The sequence below is a fragment of the Phalacrocorax carbo genome, chromosome Z, assembly GCF_963921805.1.
Source record: "Phalacrocorax carbo chromosome Z, bPhaCar2.1, whole genome shotgun sequence".
Lineage (NCBI taxonomy): Eukaryota > Metazoa > Chordata > Aves > Suliformes > Phalacrocoracidae > Phalacrocorax > Phalacrocorax carbo.
Window position 1 is genome coordinate 37,956,597 of NC_087548.1, and position 16,258 is coordinate 37,972,854.

A 16,258-nucleotide genomic window follows, 5' to 3' on the forward strand; every position below is an offset into this window, starting at 1 on the left:
TCACTTGTAAGAGTACAGAGGGGACACATCTTTTCCTGCTTTCTTATTTCTTTTCTCAAACCGAACAGCTACTCTGCCACAATGGGCAGATAAATCATCCCATGCCAGACTGCAAATGTGAGCAGTAAGTAACCTCTAGCACTCATGCTAGAGCTTGGCGAAGTGCCCAGATGCCCATATTGATGACATGGGCTTATCAAGGTAACCACAATTTACAAGTCACTTATCCTGCAATTCGACCCCAAAGAACAAACTTTCAGGCCTTCCTGGGTACTTTCTGCCCTTTGACTGAGCTATCCTCCCAAGGTGGTTATGTAGGTAGGCCTTATGAGGGGAGGATGATGCCACCTAAACCAAAAATGCAAAGATACCAGATAGCAGTGTATCTAGTGACAAGAGCTTCAGGAACTCCTCTAGCACCACAAGTTCCTGCCTCCTGTGGCAGGAAAAGGGAGAACAGGTACTCAGAGCACCCAATACACCTAATGGCTATTCCACAGGAGGACAGCATCCCCTTTCCCTTTCCATGACAAAGGAAAACAAACCCAAACCCTTAAACCGCAACTCAAAGCAGCTCATCTTTAAGTATATAACTGGATATAACTTCTCCTGTCTCAGCTTCTCTTAAATGCCACAAAACTCTGCACTGTGTATCATGAGTGACTCTACAGAAAAATTAGAAACTAGCCAAAACTGACCTGGGACAGCAGCACAAGCAGAAGAGGGGCAGGAGACCCAGCAAAATGATCTGTTCATCTATACAGGTCTCTGAGCACTTCGGAGTGTTTGGATGCACAGCTCCATGCACTTTTCACTCATTGTCTCCCATAGAAATGAGAGGTGCAGGTACTTGTAGTCAGTCCTGAAAGGGACACTGCGTCATGAAAAGTAAAGGCTGGGTACCAACACGTGTCAAAATTACATGAATTGGGCTATAAATGTGCAGCTCTGTCCTCTGCAGTGTTTAGGACCAGCTATTTTGCATGTGCCATAACTGTACAAAGCAGTTTCATGTACAGGGGACTTCATGAAACATTATGTAGGTGTGTAGAGATTTTAAAATTAAATTCCATGGAAAGATTAATTGGTATTAACTCTAACATGCAAATAACTTCGAGTGACCATATTTCCCATTGAGATTTTCAGTTTAAGTAATCAAGGCAGATGATGTTTGCCTACAATCAGGTTGAATCTATGGTCTGTATAAGCACTAGCTGGGAGAGATCACTTACTGTGGCTTGAGTAATACTACTGTGAATGAAGCAGTTGAGCTGCTTCCAGTATCAGTGGTGGGAACACCCCTTTAACACTACACTACAGGACGCAAACTTAAAACTAGCACCTGCCTCTTATAGTTCCTCCTGCCAACCAGGTAAGGCTATTCAACAAGTTGCCTGCAACAACTAGGACTAGTTACCATGTTGTGATTCAGGCTCTCTCCGCCTCCCGTCCACCATCAAGCCTTTTAACTGGCCCCTCTAACAATCCGTTGTTTCTCTTAAATGTTAGAGTTCAACACTTAGTAACAGGCAACTTCCTTAAATAACTGGGAACTGATTTCAACAAGAGGTATTAGGAATGTAGGCTGCTAGTCCAGTTGCTGAACTGTCTGAACAGAGATGTCGGTTTTGCTTTTGTTTTTAAGTGTTCATGATCCTCTGATGAAAGGCGCTGTAGAAGTTTCTAAAAATACCATGTTGCCAAACAGCTTTTCCCCCTTCCCTTCCAGGCAATCTCTTTAGACTGCTGTTTGTCATCAGCCTGCAAATATCACACAAATCAGTCAGCCCAGTCCTACTTAAATGATTCATAAATCCAGTTATGTTTGCTTCTTTGTAAACTGGGCCCTACAGATTCAACCTTCAGGATTAGAGGATGTGTAGGTAGCTGACCTCTGGCTCTGGAACTGCTCAGGAACTACATACAGTTCAAACATGCAGCTCTACACTGGGGTTAAGTCACACGTACAGCACAGTAATCTCAAATCTCCATCCTGAGGGGACTAGAGAAGCCATGAATAATGTCTTGGCACTTGTTATCATGTGTGGATCCAATGGAGGGCCACCAAACTGGTGGGGGCTGAAGTACTGGCCCTGTAAAAGGAGGCTTTGGCAGCTGGGCTTGTTCAGCCTGGATGGACGGCTTCGGGACACCTAACAGCAGCCCACTGGGGCTAACAGGAGGAGACTGAGGAGAGGCAGCCATGTTCTTAACAGTGGTGTGTGGAGGGAGGATAGGAGACAATGGGCAAAAGTTCAAACAAGAGGTTGAGATGGATATAAGGAGAAAAGTTTTCCCCATCAAGGCAGCCAAGCCATGGACCCAGGGTGCAGAGAGATTGTACCATCTCTGTCCTTGGAGGTTTTCAAACCCCAACCAGGTAAAGCCCCGAGCAACCTGTTCTGATCTCACAGCTGACCCTATTTCATGCAAGAGGTTGGGCTAGAAACTTCCGGAGGTCCCCTTCCACCTGAATTAGCTTGTCATTCCTGGGTTACTGCATGACTCAAGTGCCAGCTTAAAGCAGAGTGACATGTTCATTCTCCTGCCCCTTGTGTCCACCTCTGAAGTACAGCCTGTGATTATGCAGCTTGCAGGGTCTGGTATGTTTGCCATCTCTGATCTGGTGTAAAGATGCGCAGCTATACACACTTTCCAGTTTCAAAGCAGCAATTCTAAGGCTATTATTTTAGAAAGTACAATTGTCCCTGGAAGAAATACAGAGCCTAATGCATACAATATCCCATACTTCATACATACTTTTTCTGGGGTAATCAACAGTAGAGAACTCTCTGTGGCTCACCTGGCCACCTATTTCCTTCTCATGGTAAGGACTTATTTTTTAAACCTAGACACGAAGATTTACCTAGATGCTTCAAATCAATTTAAAATAAAAAAACTTTTAAAATGCAGATAAAGATTCAGAGCAAGAAGCAGCACTGTTCTAAGCCAATTATAAACTCTATTTCAAGTTCACAAAAATGAAGAAAATTTACTGTGACACACACTGTTATATGCTGAACAACTAGGAACAGCACTAGAGCTATTAACAGTATTAAATACAGTAATGTAACATATTTTTCTCCACAGTTTAAAAATATTAATCATCAATTTTACTAGATCTCACACATCACAGATTTATTCTGCTGAAAACCAGCACAAGACTGCTTGTTTTGTTTGTTGCTACATCTCTGCAAAGAACATGTAAATCAGAAAATACAGGTATATAGCATGTTTCACAGGATAGATAAAAAGCATCATGAGAATATGCAGTGGTGTTTGGTAATAGTCAATAAAAACAATAGTGGGGAGAATAAAGAAATACAGCCTGTTTATTCTAAACATATTTTCATCTGTCCAGTGTTTTAAACTACACGGCAGTGTCTTGAAAATTACACTGGTAAGTAAGGCAAGCAAATGAAATAGTGTGACCTATTGCTAAAGAGTGAAACGGCCTTAACAGTGATTCTGCCAGAACACACCCCTGCCCGTCCTCTAGTGACTATGCAAATTGAAGCAACTTTCTTTGGCAAAAGCACTTTGACCTCTATTAATTTAAGAAGCTACAAAAGCTAGTACTGTTATTCTGAAGAATGAAATAATGAAGTTGTTTAAACAGATCCAAGCCACACAAGCGCGTCCTCTTTCCTCCCCAAACACCATACAAAAGTGCATATCAACACTTGAAACAAAATCTCCTCCCCGCCCCCAACTTGTTCATTTTAAAGAGAAGGCACCACATTAAGCACATTCTGTTTGAACATTCATTTTGCTTACATCTCACTTCCTTCCTCTCTTCTCCATGTTTCTTGACTACTCCTTGCGAGGTTGTGAAACAATCCTCAGCTTTTAGCAATTTATCTGCCTTCCCTCACTAGAAATCAAGCCCTACAACATGAAAAACTTCAAAATGGTAATCAAGTCTAACACCTCAAATTAGGACAACACAGTAAAGAAAATAAAGATCCCATTCTCATGGAGATCATTATACTTACTATGATAGCAGTTCTTTAGCCATGTTAGTCCTTTAGAGCACTAAAACTATGCTTCAAAGCTCTGCCTCTCCCCATCCTATTTATACTGGCAAACCTCCTGCTGACAGGCTCATAAAGGAACAAAACTGTTCTGCAGCCCTATGCAGTAACAGCAAGGTACTATGCTCACTTTTGGGTGCTGCTCTTCAGGAAGGACTGAAGTGAGCTGGTGAGAGTCAAAGGGAGAGAATAGTGAGAACAATCATCAGGGAGAAAGCAGATGGACACAGCCACCTCACTTATTCACTTGGCAGTTCCACAACTCCTGGGAGCCCACAGGCAAGGTGGCTGGATGCATCTTCCTAGTCATCTTCCTCTAGGGGATACATGGTTCTGGAGCTTCTTTCCCTAAGAGTTGGTCTTGCAAGTATCCACATTCCCTGGTGTAATGTTTGCATACCACACCATATTCTTAAAAGTTTTTTATTTTGAGGAAGCTGCTGGAGTCTGCTTCAGATGTCAACTGGGACATTCCTGCCTAGCTATGCTTCACTGATATTCTTGGATTATATTCTCCCACACACAGTGCCCTAAGTGAACAGGGCTTGCTTTTGCTTGTTTCCTATTGTATATAATGCAATTTTTTTTTCTTCGCTTTTCCATCATGTATTTACAGTCTTATTAACTAGCATCCTCTCTCCTCACTCCCAGAACATTAACAGATGAGTAGCTTTGGTTAAGATTATCACAAATTAGAAAGATAGGACAATTTATATCAACATTTCCAAGTCAGTTACCAAAGCAACAATAGCTATTCATCTCTCAAGAATGAAAGCTAAGTCAAGTATAGTTTTGCAACACACCAGCATAAAAGCTGTTTGCTCTTTTAAAATTGTCATCTGTTAATGACTTACAAAAACAAGGAAAGCATCTTTGATCGACACATAAAACTAAGGACGCGTTTTATAGTCTCTCTGGAAGCACTTGAGTAAAGGTTTCAGAAGCGAGGTTAAGATGCCAAAAAGATTATATTTACCTTAATGATGTACTGTAAGAAAATATGCAGCAAAACAACTCTCCCTCTGTGTGGCTATTCTGTTTCCCGGGACTCTACTGAGTCACTAAGAAATTTCCATTAATATTAACCTCCATGTTTAAAGTAATTTATTTATCCCTAAACTCATGCTAAATATTACTATTTCCTGAAGATGTCACCATAGATTAAATCCATTCTTTACCAATGTTTACCTAAGAGATGAACTAGTACAGTCCTGTTATTTGCATAACTTTAGCAGAATATTGAGTTCCTTGTAGAAGTCTCTCCTCTTCTGGAGGCCCATTGTACATCACCAAGCTTTCAGCAATCGTGAGTGTGTTCATTCTAAGTTGCTTCGGGAAACCAAAAGAGCTAGTTCTGATTTCAACGTATCGCTCACTTAAGAACAGCTTCTTAAAACCTTTTAAAAACATAGCCGAAGGAATGAACACTATAGCTGGCACATGACAAGAATCTGTCATTTTAAACTGCCAGTTCTAACTGTTGCAACTTGGCTAGTACCTTGTGAGGAATGATGATTTTTGAGTGTCTCTCGCTGCTTGCTGTGAGATGATTTGGGCTTGATGTAAAGCTGTGCTCCCAGTCCCACTCACAAGTAGATGGCAGTGAGGTCGTTTGCTCCCTGAAAAACAAAGTTTCATTAAGTAATATCATATCATTAAGTATAATCACAAGATATGACTGTGAAGCCTGTGCCACTGAAGTCCTAGAGATAAAGAAGATATAAAACACATTTCCCTGTTTAGTTTGGCATGCTTTAGCTTCCCTGGCAATCAAGTGGAAATAGTGCTTGAACAAAGGAGATACCTGGCAATATTTACACTTGCAGCAACACTGCAAACTTCAATTCAAGCATTGTCCCTCATCAGCACCCATGTAGGCCTGAACACAAGGCAACAATGCATTTTTGCTAACTAAATAGGGTACAGACAGGAAGCGTGCTTATATTCTTCACTGGTCCTCTCCACAAGGCATTTGGGCTTTTTGTTTTAGTTTAGTCTTAGTTGGATAGCTCAGTTTGCATGAGATTGTATGAAGTTAAGCTAGTAGAAGCATAACCTCAGTAAGAACAATCAGATACATGCGCCCCAGTGATTTCAACTGGTAATTCCAGTTGCCAAACAACAGAAAAGAAACTATTTCCCCTGTAATTTTCTACTCCTTTCCCTGCTCAACAGGCCTTAGCTACCCCTCTTATGCACAAGCAGTATCTTAGCTTCCATTCAGCATCCCAGTCAGAGGGCTCCTCCCCTCCCCCACCCCTTGTCCTAGAGCTTGATTATCCTGTGTAAGAAAACAGAAAATGAACAGTTTAACTAAGATGAAGGAGGAACATTTGATATAAATGGAAACAGAAGCCAGTGCTTAGATTTGTTTGCTGAGTTGTATTTTTAAACAAAAATCATCACACATCTTCACCATTAGAATTCCTCTCAAAGAGCATCTTTCTAAAGTGCTTGAACTTCAAAGAAGGATATAGCCAGACTTCCCTAGAAGAGTATCTTACCCATACTTGTAACAGGTTTCAGTTTGCTGGGTTTTTGGGTTTTGTTGGTTTGTTGTTTTTTGGGTTTTTAAAATTCTCATTCCAATGTATATGGGTTTTTTAAAAATTCTGGTTAGCACTCCATGAGCCATTTCTAGATAGCAGGAGAGCCACTAGGAAGAGATATTGGAATTTTGCAGAACTTCCTCAATTTCCTACAAGTCTACCACACATTTTATTGACATGTCTCGTGTGTGGCACCCACTTTTTCCTAAGCGCAATCATAATGAGGTCCCAGGTTAAAAAAATAAAACGTAAAACTTCTAAAATATTTCAAAAAAAACCCCACATTTCGTCTCAGAGTAACTTCTCAAAAACTTCAAAAATGCAAGCAGCTGCCAGATACCACATTATGAAACTGGTAAGTCTTTTTTCCTCTCTGCTGATTCTTCCAGCATAAAAGCATATTCCTAAAAGTAATACACTACGGTTTTAGATAAAGGCATGATTTCTGAAGTCACAGAACAAAAGGATGCTTAATATGTGTTTCTGTAATCACCAAAGAGCAGAAAGGTGCTGTGCCCTGCATTATGAACAAACATAGTCTGTGCTTAAAATGGTATCCTTGTGGCTGTAGGAAAGTTACACAAGCAAGCTGAATCCAAACTACCACTGTGGTCGTCATTTTGCCTTTACATGAAGATGCCAAAAGTTATAAAAATTGATCTGTCACAGAAATCATGTCACTATTCCAAGCAAAAATTGAGGCAGAAAAACATACTTTATAATGCTTTTGATTTGGGGGAAATGTAAATGAATGCCTTAGCAAAAAACATTGCCTTTCCCACTTTCTTCTGTGCCTGGGTTTTTAATCAGGATTTTCACAACTCTCAAGTGATGGTGCTGGAGCTGGTATCACACTCTAATGCTATTTTTTATTTTAGGAGATGACTGAAAGTAGTATTTGAGTTAAGCATGCAGCTGAATTTGTGCAGTGAGGAGATGACAGATGAGGACCTCTACATCCTACATTAAGTATTAGGTTTTAGAAACTGTCTCATAGGTTTGGGTTTTCCACACCACCACCCCATGTACACACACACTTTTAAAACACTTTTTTTATATGAACATATACAGGGTACCTCTAGAAGTTGAGTGATAAGCTGATGTTAGCAAAGTGAGTTATTGATTTACTTGTGCTAGTTGTATAGCAGTCTGCAGCTACAGAAAGAACACAGCACTTTTTTTCTTTAAATCCCAGTTCACTTTGCCACAAATGCTGGTTACCAGCCGTTAGTTCCTTGAAAGTTTTAATGAAAACATAAAAGGGATCGCTACTACAGTCCAATGACAACAGCTTTTTTACTTTTGTGAAACTGTTGGAATGGCAAATCCAAACATAATCCAAATACATCCTAACCAGTTTGGAATTTCACGTGTATACAACAATCCCATCAGCTCCCTGAAAGGAGGGAGATGTCTGGTTAAGGATGCTGGAAATAAAAATCACGGGCATAGTGTCTTCTGCACTTTGATACTGACTAACACTCAGTAGTAGATGAAAGCCAAGCAGTTCCAGTCACAAAATAAAAAATAATGGACGCTGAAGTTAGTAAGTTTCATTTTTAGATGGCTTGTTTCAAGCTGTGACTCTGGCCAAACAAACTTCTTGAAAAAAAAGAGGAATTCTGCAAGAATGTACCATTACTTTCCAACACAGGTCCTCTGCGTATGAAGAGCAATCATGCACTGTTTTATCAACATGTAAAGAGTGGCTGCAAAATTCAAAGAGATTGGCATGTAGATAAATGAAACAATCAAAGGAAGTTACAGTTTAGGACATTCCATTGTCCTGTGTCCAAATACACTGTACTAAGAATCCTTCTAATGGGCAGATTTTTAACAAAAAGCTCTACAACCACACATTAACATGATTCCAGAAAGATAAGGTCAACTTGAAGAATACTTATGTTGGTAAGAGGCTGGAAGCTGTTGTCATCTCCATATCTTCTAGACTAGGTTTTGTGGGTTTGGTGATGCAACTGAAAAAATCAAATCATATGGTGCACTGTATTTTAATTGCTTTTACTGTTGTTCCTGCCATGAAAGGAAGTCTCTTGTGGAAAAATTACAGGGTAAATCTAAGTTCAATGACACCCAAACAGTCCAGAGTTTTACTTCAAGCTTTTAAGCCTTTCTTACACAAAACTATTCCAAACCAGTACAAACATATTAATTGCTCTTGAATAAAAGCCTTTCACATTTTGCACTCCCCTCCAACGTCTGAAACAAGGTGACAGCATTCTGATGTATAACAAAAACAGGCGAGACTAGAAGGGCTGTGAAGACACTCATCCACTGATGATACTCATATAGGGGAAGGTGGGAGAGAACGACAATTACCTTTCACACACACTCTAAGTTTTTGAGGGAAGCAGTTATGAACATAATTTTGTGAAGCCTAATACTCAAGTTGTGTGGTACAAGAAAGCACTCTGGGTTGTTTTTAACAAAACCAGAATGCTCAGTATTTTGCCCTGTGAACATTAATAGCCTTAATTGACTTCTCTTTTAGTAACTAAAACTTCCCTTCAGGGAAACCATATTCCTAAGTACAACGAACTCTTGCTTCCTAGCAGAGAAGGAAAGTTGCACACACAAAGTGTTTTCCTTCTCCACTTTTAGAAGCTGCTAATTGTCTCATGGATAAAACCAAAATATGTATATTTTTAAATGGGAGGGAGGGGCAACACAAACATACACATATCAGCTTAGTAGTAAGCAATGAACACAAACCAACCATATAATTTTCATTCTGATGAGTATACACCTGTTTATCCTCTTTGTTTTTCAGCAAACTCCTCATTTAGAAATAACACCATCTACTTATTCTACTAGCCAAGGACAAGAAGTACACAGAAATCTCTAATGAAACCACAAAGTTTAACTACAACTGCAGAAGATACACCATTTGGAAGGTACAAAAAAAAGACTACCTGTTTTGTGAATGACTCTCCTCTTTTCTGATAACAAGTTTTAAAATTGCATGATTCAAGGTGAGCGCAGGTTCTCCCATAGTTACTCACTCATTGTTTTTTAACACTTACCCTGGTTGTTGCCACAGATTTGCATGTCTACCCTCAGGAAGCAGCTCCCTCTTGTTGAGGGGAGTAATACCTATCGCTGCTTCTAAAATAGTTATATATTTCTTGTACCGCATCCTGCCTCTCTCAAGAGTTCCACCACAGTAAGTTATCATCTAAACACAGATGCTGCAACTGAAGCATGCCTCTTCACTTATCTGAACTGCTACTTTTCAAAGCACGTTGTGAATTTCAAGTGTAAAAATAATGCTTTTTCCCCCTCTCCCAGGCTTGAAGAGTTAGCAGGAGAGAGAAACCAAAGAAAAACTCCTACTAGATTCCCCTGAAACGTCACTGTTACATAATTCGATCTTTGAATAAGACACTAATGAAAATGATTGAAGAGACAATCATGGTTCTAAGCCTGGCCAGAAAATGTACACTCTCCAATTGACTAATCCTTCGCTAAATCTCTGCTGTCTGTAATCTCCCAAGTACTAATGGAGCACTAGGTAACTTCTCTGTCAAATCCATCCAGGGGATAAGAGAGATCTCCGCAGAAAACCTGAGACTGTTTCAGACAGTGTGACAGACAAAAATAGCTTTGGCTTCAACTTTTCCTTTCAGCACCAGAAAGCTCTGTACATTGGAAGTGTTACAATGTATTCATCTGATTGGTTCGGAAAAGGCATGGAGAAGTATTTCCTTATGTGACTTGTATAGAATTTAAAAAGCTATAGACTCCCATTATGATACCTACCAGTCATTCAAATGAGCTTCACACAATGCCAGAAGCCACTTTCCACGTCAGAATTTTTGTAGCGATGAGGTAAGTAACTGCACACCAAAGACCTCAAGTACTAACTACAAAGGTGGAGGCAGATGTACATGTTGAACAGTGATATTTTGGAAATGCTGCAACACTGTCAAATTGCAGTATTACAGGAGACTTACCTGATTGCAAAAAGACTACAGAAATGTTGTTGTAATGCCACTTAGATACTAAGATATTAAGATATGAATGTTTTAGATATTATATACTTATGCAGTAACATAGATAAAAACGTAAAAAGAACAGATGGGATGGGAAGACTGAAGACTTCAGCCACAACTCCCTCTGTAAACTGCGGATTTTCATTATTCCTTAGTATTATTAGACATGTCTGTATTTCTGTTGGGGTGACTTCATATTGCATGCTTCTTATTTAGAAACTGCTAAGATGAAACACCACAAGTTTCCATTACTTATACTGTAAAATATTCAGCTCTTAACAACCAAATTCATGTAACCATTGCCAGGTGCTATATTACAATCCTGTGTTACCCGTATTTGGTGTTTAATATTCAGACAAATTTGTAGGTTATGTTAACACATGCACGCACTGAACTATCTCAAGTTATTACTAAACAGTAATCTGTAGGACTGATTTTAGAAGAGCAAAACAAAATTAAGCATTTTTTTTAGATCCAGGGAGTACCACTACAAAAAAATCTGTCAGGGAAAAATTTAGTTTTCACCTACCTAGTTGCACGCTGATCCATAAGGAATATGCAGTCTGAAAATTTCTGGTATATTAAGAAGATTAATTACTATGTTAAAATCACAGAACTTAAATTAAGCAAAGATTTACTTTTCCACATCTTAACTACAACTTCAATCATCTGCATACACAGTACTAAGAAGCTTATGAAAGCAAAATACAACTCGAAGTCAGCAAGCACAGCTAACGTCATTAAGCCTCCATGCATCCTGACTTCTAACAGCTTTGGCAGCTCTATTGCAGAGGCAGTACTGACTAGGAACAGATACGATAAGAAGTGAGCAGTTTTTTTGACTATTCCAGTTTTTAGCTGACTGTAGCAGTCCATGACAATATTCCATTTTACTTAAATGCAGAAACATTTTGATAAAATCCAGTCTTCCCCCAAAGTCAGTTTTCTCAGCAACATCAGTATTACCACAATTTCTCCTATGAAGTTTTGGTACTTCTTTCTGTCCCCACCTTACCACTTTTCTAACCCTAAATTTTCCCCTTATAGATCTAAGAAACAGTTCTTACCAAAAGTACTTTTCAAAGCCAGAGTCCTATGCACAGTCTAAAAAACATTTAGTGCAGCTCTGGTCCATCTTCTGTCTCTTTGGGCAAAGCCAATCAATTCTAATAGAATAGGTGCACCACAACTAGCCTTGTACACAGAGCAGCCAAGCTCACACAATAAGCCCAAGTTACTCCCAAGTACTGCTTTTGGCTAAATGGTTCATGAAATCTCCGGATATCTAGTGGGAGTAAGAATGACTCACAGTTTATCAACTTCCTTCAACTTTATTTGAAAACAGAAATTCAAAGCTGCTAGCACATCCATTGTTAGTGAAGGATGGCTTTTGCAGAGCAAACAAAAGGTCTAAAACATCCATTGTTTCCTGCTGGGGAGTTATCATCCACTCCCCTTCTTCTGGCTTTGTATTTTTTCAGGAAGAACGAACACCAAGTTTTATTGGAAAGAACACAGAGCAATTTTCCTAGCTGGGAATAGAGGAGTAAACAAACATAATCTAAGAACGAAGCTGCTAAGAAAAGCTGCATTTGTGTCAACTTCAGGAACTCACATTCCTCAGCCATATCCAAAAACATAACAGCAAGAAACTGCTTCACAGCTTGGCTAAAAAGATTCTTTGCTTATTCACTATATTTTCATTCTCTGCTAACCTTCCCCCTGTGGATCTGCCACACTAATTACTAATCTGTTTACAAAACAAAGAAAATCCAGTAACACACATTTCTATCTAACTTAGTGCATTGTGGCAATGTACCAAAAGGCTTGGAGCACTTGTCATAGCCTTACCAAGCTATGCCAGCTATAAGGGAAGAGGACTCCATGAAAACGTAAGCTTTTCTTTCTCTGTTCCAAAGTCTGCGCTTCCTTAGCTGAAAGGGTGGCAGGGGAAGTTGCAGTCTTGGGGCAGTGATTTCAACGTGGTTGGAATTCTACAGACTACTTTTGCAAAAGCAGTTCTGAAGTTTGCTTATTTTCATTCACACCATTAAAATTGTAGACTCAATTGCAGTGGATGGTTTGGAAAGTAAGACCTATTTCAGGGAATGGGTAAAGAATGACAGTAGCTCTCTTCTGCATTAAAGAAACATTTGTGAGATCAAAGCGAAAGCTGCCTTTTGCTCTAATCCGTGACAGATGAAAACAGAGTCATACTCCTTTAATTAAATGTAGAGCATACTTCATGTAAAAATTGATGACAGAAGCATTATCACATCTTCAGTCACTTCAGGCCCAACTACAAAGGAGACAACCATTGCCCAATGTAGCCACAAATTACTTTCCATCTTTGGAAAGAGCCAACATTCTTTTCTTTCTCTTCTCTCAGAAAAAAATCTCTGTAACACCTACATATCAAAGAATTCTCTCATGAAGAGAGCAAAGAAACAAAGGTCTCTTCCTACATGCTTTTTCTCAGATGACAAGAATAACTATGACAAACAATTGTTAACTCCTAGAACATACACGTGTTTTGTCTGACCATATAGCTAAGAAATAGCTTGAAAAACAATCAACGCATGTATAAAGCTTGATTTGTTGAAACAATCTGAGGCAAAGGAGCATCAAGGATCAGACTTGGGATGGGAATAGTTTCATGGAAAGAGAAAAGGAGAACCTGGAAACTTCTTTCATACCGCATTACAGACTGCAGTTGCTTTTGGACCCTCCTTACAGATCATCCCTTGCCTGAACAGTCCATATGTTTCTGGAGATTCTCAGAATCAGCTTATACAAAGTTGTGCTAAGGAGGCTAGCGACACCAGCAGTCAAATCTGCTGGCTATTAAGCAGAGCTAGATGATGATGCAGATGTTACAATAGAGAGAGCAAGCCAGACTACAGACAGCCTTTCTGTTAACAGGGACATGCAAGAGAGATTTATGGGTCCTCTCTAATGTCTCAAAAAAAACCCCAAAAAACAAACAAACAAAAAAAACCACCACGAACAAAGCAAACCAAATAACAAATAGCTTGAACAAATATGTGAAACCTTGGTTTAGATGAAGCTGAACATTGTTGAGTTCAGGCTCAGTTTATCAACACAACTGATGCTGATGCTGAAGAATTATTTTGGTATGACAGAGTAAAGACAACAAAAGGCTTTTGGGAGAGGTGTTATTGAGCCAACCTGAGGAAGAATCTAAAGCGGTTCAAAATATCTGAACTCACACCGAGTTTAATGAAAACATACCCACAGTTAACTAGACATCCTAAATCTGACATTTCACATATATATACACCACATCCAAGATAATCTGCATACCTTTAAGGAATTAAAACAAATGTCTCAAAAGCCATTCTGGACTGCTGGTACAAAACAGAAGCAAAGACAACAGCATGAAAAGGGAGCAGGCATCAGGAAAATCTGGAACAAAAGAGGATTTACATTTTTCCTTGCACACCTCTAATTGGCCCTACTACTGCATCACAGACTATTTTTGTCATTTTCACATTATACGTGTGAAAAATACTGCACTAATGAGTTTCATTTTCTTCCCAGATTAGGAATCATGGTTAGCTGAGATCAACACTCAGAAACACAATGACAATGCTGACCTAAATTCAGAAAGGCTTGGGTAGCTCATGTTTCCTAAAAACAAAGCCTGCAGCTGATTAATACACACCAGGGTAGATGCCATACAAGATATCAGTACAGCACTCCCACAGCTCACTCTGTCATTACTAGGCTTGGATTATAAACATCCTAAATACGTTCACAACCACAAGGGTCATCTAATGCTGGACAGAAAAGAGTTGCCCCAGTCTGCATTCTCATTTGAAACAGAAATCTACAACATTTCCTAGCAACCAGCACTTTCAAAAAGCCATTACCTGATTTAAAAGAAAACAAAAAACAACAAACAATGCAAGCATTAATAGTTTAAGTTGTAAAATGACCTGGAGTGGTCTTCGCTGTTGCACAAAGCTGTTTAATTCCATACTGAAGTCAGTACCTGTGTTAAATATGTAATATTTAAGTAAAAAATAACCTCAGCCCTCTACTGTTAAATGCAGGCTTTGTTTGGTAAAAAAAAAAAAAAAAGTGGGACTAGGATAATCCCAGTACTGGTAAAAGACCATTACAGAAGGCTCCAAAGACTTTCGGGACAAGAAGTAAGCACACTTTGTCTGGGAGCAGACATAGGGGGCTAACACAGTGCTGCTCTTTCTGAGGAAGAGGGTAAGTCCAGGTAATTGAGAAAAGCACCCCCAGGTTGAACAGCTCTGTTTTGACAAAAGCACCTGGGAGAGAAATCTGTGTAGAAATTAAACCTGAGTGCTTCTCTGGGTGCTCCTGAACAGCTTAGGGTACTTGGTCACAGGACTGAAATCAACCAAACCTCTAACTGTGAAAGACGACATGCACTGGGGTGCATGTCAGCACAGCCATGCACAACCAGTCATACCTGCTTTGGTGCTGCAATCTTGTAGGTAACACACCATTTGCAAACATTCTTTACCACAGCAAGATCCATATATTAGAAGACAGGCTTAAAAATATACTCTGTATTCTTATTGCCATAAAGGTTTGTTTTAGAAATAGGTTGTCTCATTTTTGAGGAGTCTTCCAGAGTTCACAGAATCCACTGCAATTTGGGATTAAGATTCACAGGCATTCACTTATGCAGCTGGTGTCAAGGATCAATTGTCAGATTTAATAAATTCATTTTTTTCCCCAGCAATGACTATTTTCATACCTGTTTGAAAATAAACCAGACTTGAAAATCTCTAACCTCAACAAACTGTAGCTGTTACACCATGTCAGTGCATTCTTTCCCGTTATTAGAATGTCTGGTTCCAGGACTACTATAACAGGATGAAACCAATGCAGCCAAGGCGTGCAAAAGTGACACCATAATTGAGAATGCAAATACTATTATTTCAGCAATTAAAAGAACAGACTTATAACAAGAGGTTTCCTTTACCCTAACAAGGAAGTTCTGGAGACAGGCAATGAGGGTAACTGTTAAAACACACACGCAAAAGCTACCATCTAAATTTGCTCTATGTTAAATCAGCTTTAAAGTAGTCCTGGAATATTAGGCTATTCCCCAGTTGAGGATTACTATGGTCCAGGAACTTCCTGATGCTTTTAAGCATCTAGGTTTTATAAATGTATAACGTCGCATCTTGTGAACCGTGCCAGTGCCTAAACACTATTTTAATTGCTTAGAAAGACTTCCTGGTTGTCCTTAGAAGACACTGAACCAGGAAAGGGGGTATTAAGCAATCAGAAAAGTATCAGACACTTAATTACTTTGATGCTTCATTCTGAAGAGCTGTGTTGAGATTATAGTTCCTGCAAAGTATTGGGATCATCCTAACCCCACTGCGAAATTGCCAGTACTCATCTTTAGTCCCAGAAAGACCCAGTGTAGTGGCACTGGGCACAGTGCCAGTTACTGATGTAGTGATGCAGGGTAATGCAGAATGCAACTGAAGTCAGACACAGTTTGTCCAATCCATAGTGACTTACTTTTGCAAAGGGAAGAGGAGTTACTACCACTACTTGAACGCAATGTTTAGGGCATAAGAAGGTGTTTCAATATAAGAGTCTGGACGAAATTATAACAGTAAACTCACCTAAAAGTCGAATACATGCA

General features: G+C 39.4%; 1 protein-coding gene across 4 annotated transcripts in view; it reads right to left on the reverse strand.

Annotated features, from left to right (window-relative positions):
* Positions 1-16,258, reverse strand: part of TJP2 (tight junction protein 2) — a 65,784-nt gene that overhangs the window by 46,525 nt on the left and 3,001 nt on the right. For 2 of the 4 annotated variants that reach the window (XM_064438645.1, XM_064438650.1), the window contains exon 2: positions 5,533-5,653. The exons of 1 other annotated variant lie outside the window; for it this stretch is intronic. The gene's annotated coding sequence lies outside the window, so the exon portion shown is untranslated. Of the gene's footprint in view, positions 1-5,532; positions 5,654-11,660; positions 11,775-16,258 lie in introns of those variants that run through there. One more of the 4 variants, XM_064438646.1, reaches the window with a different exon arrangement.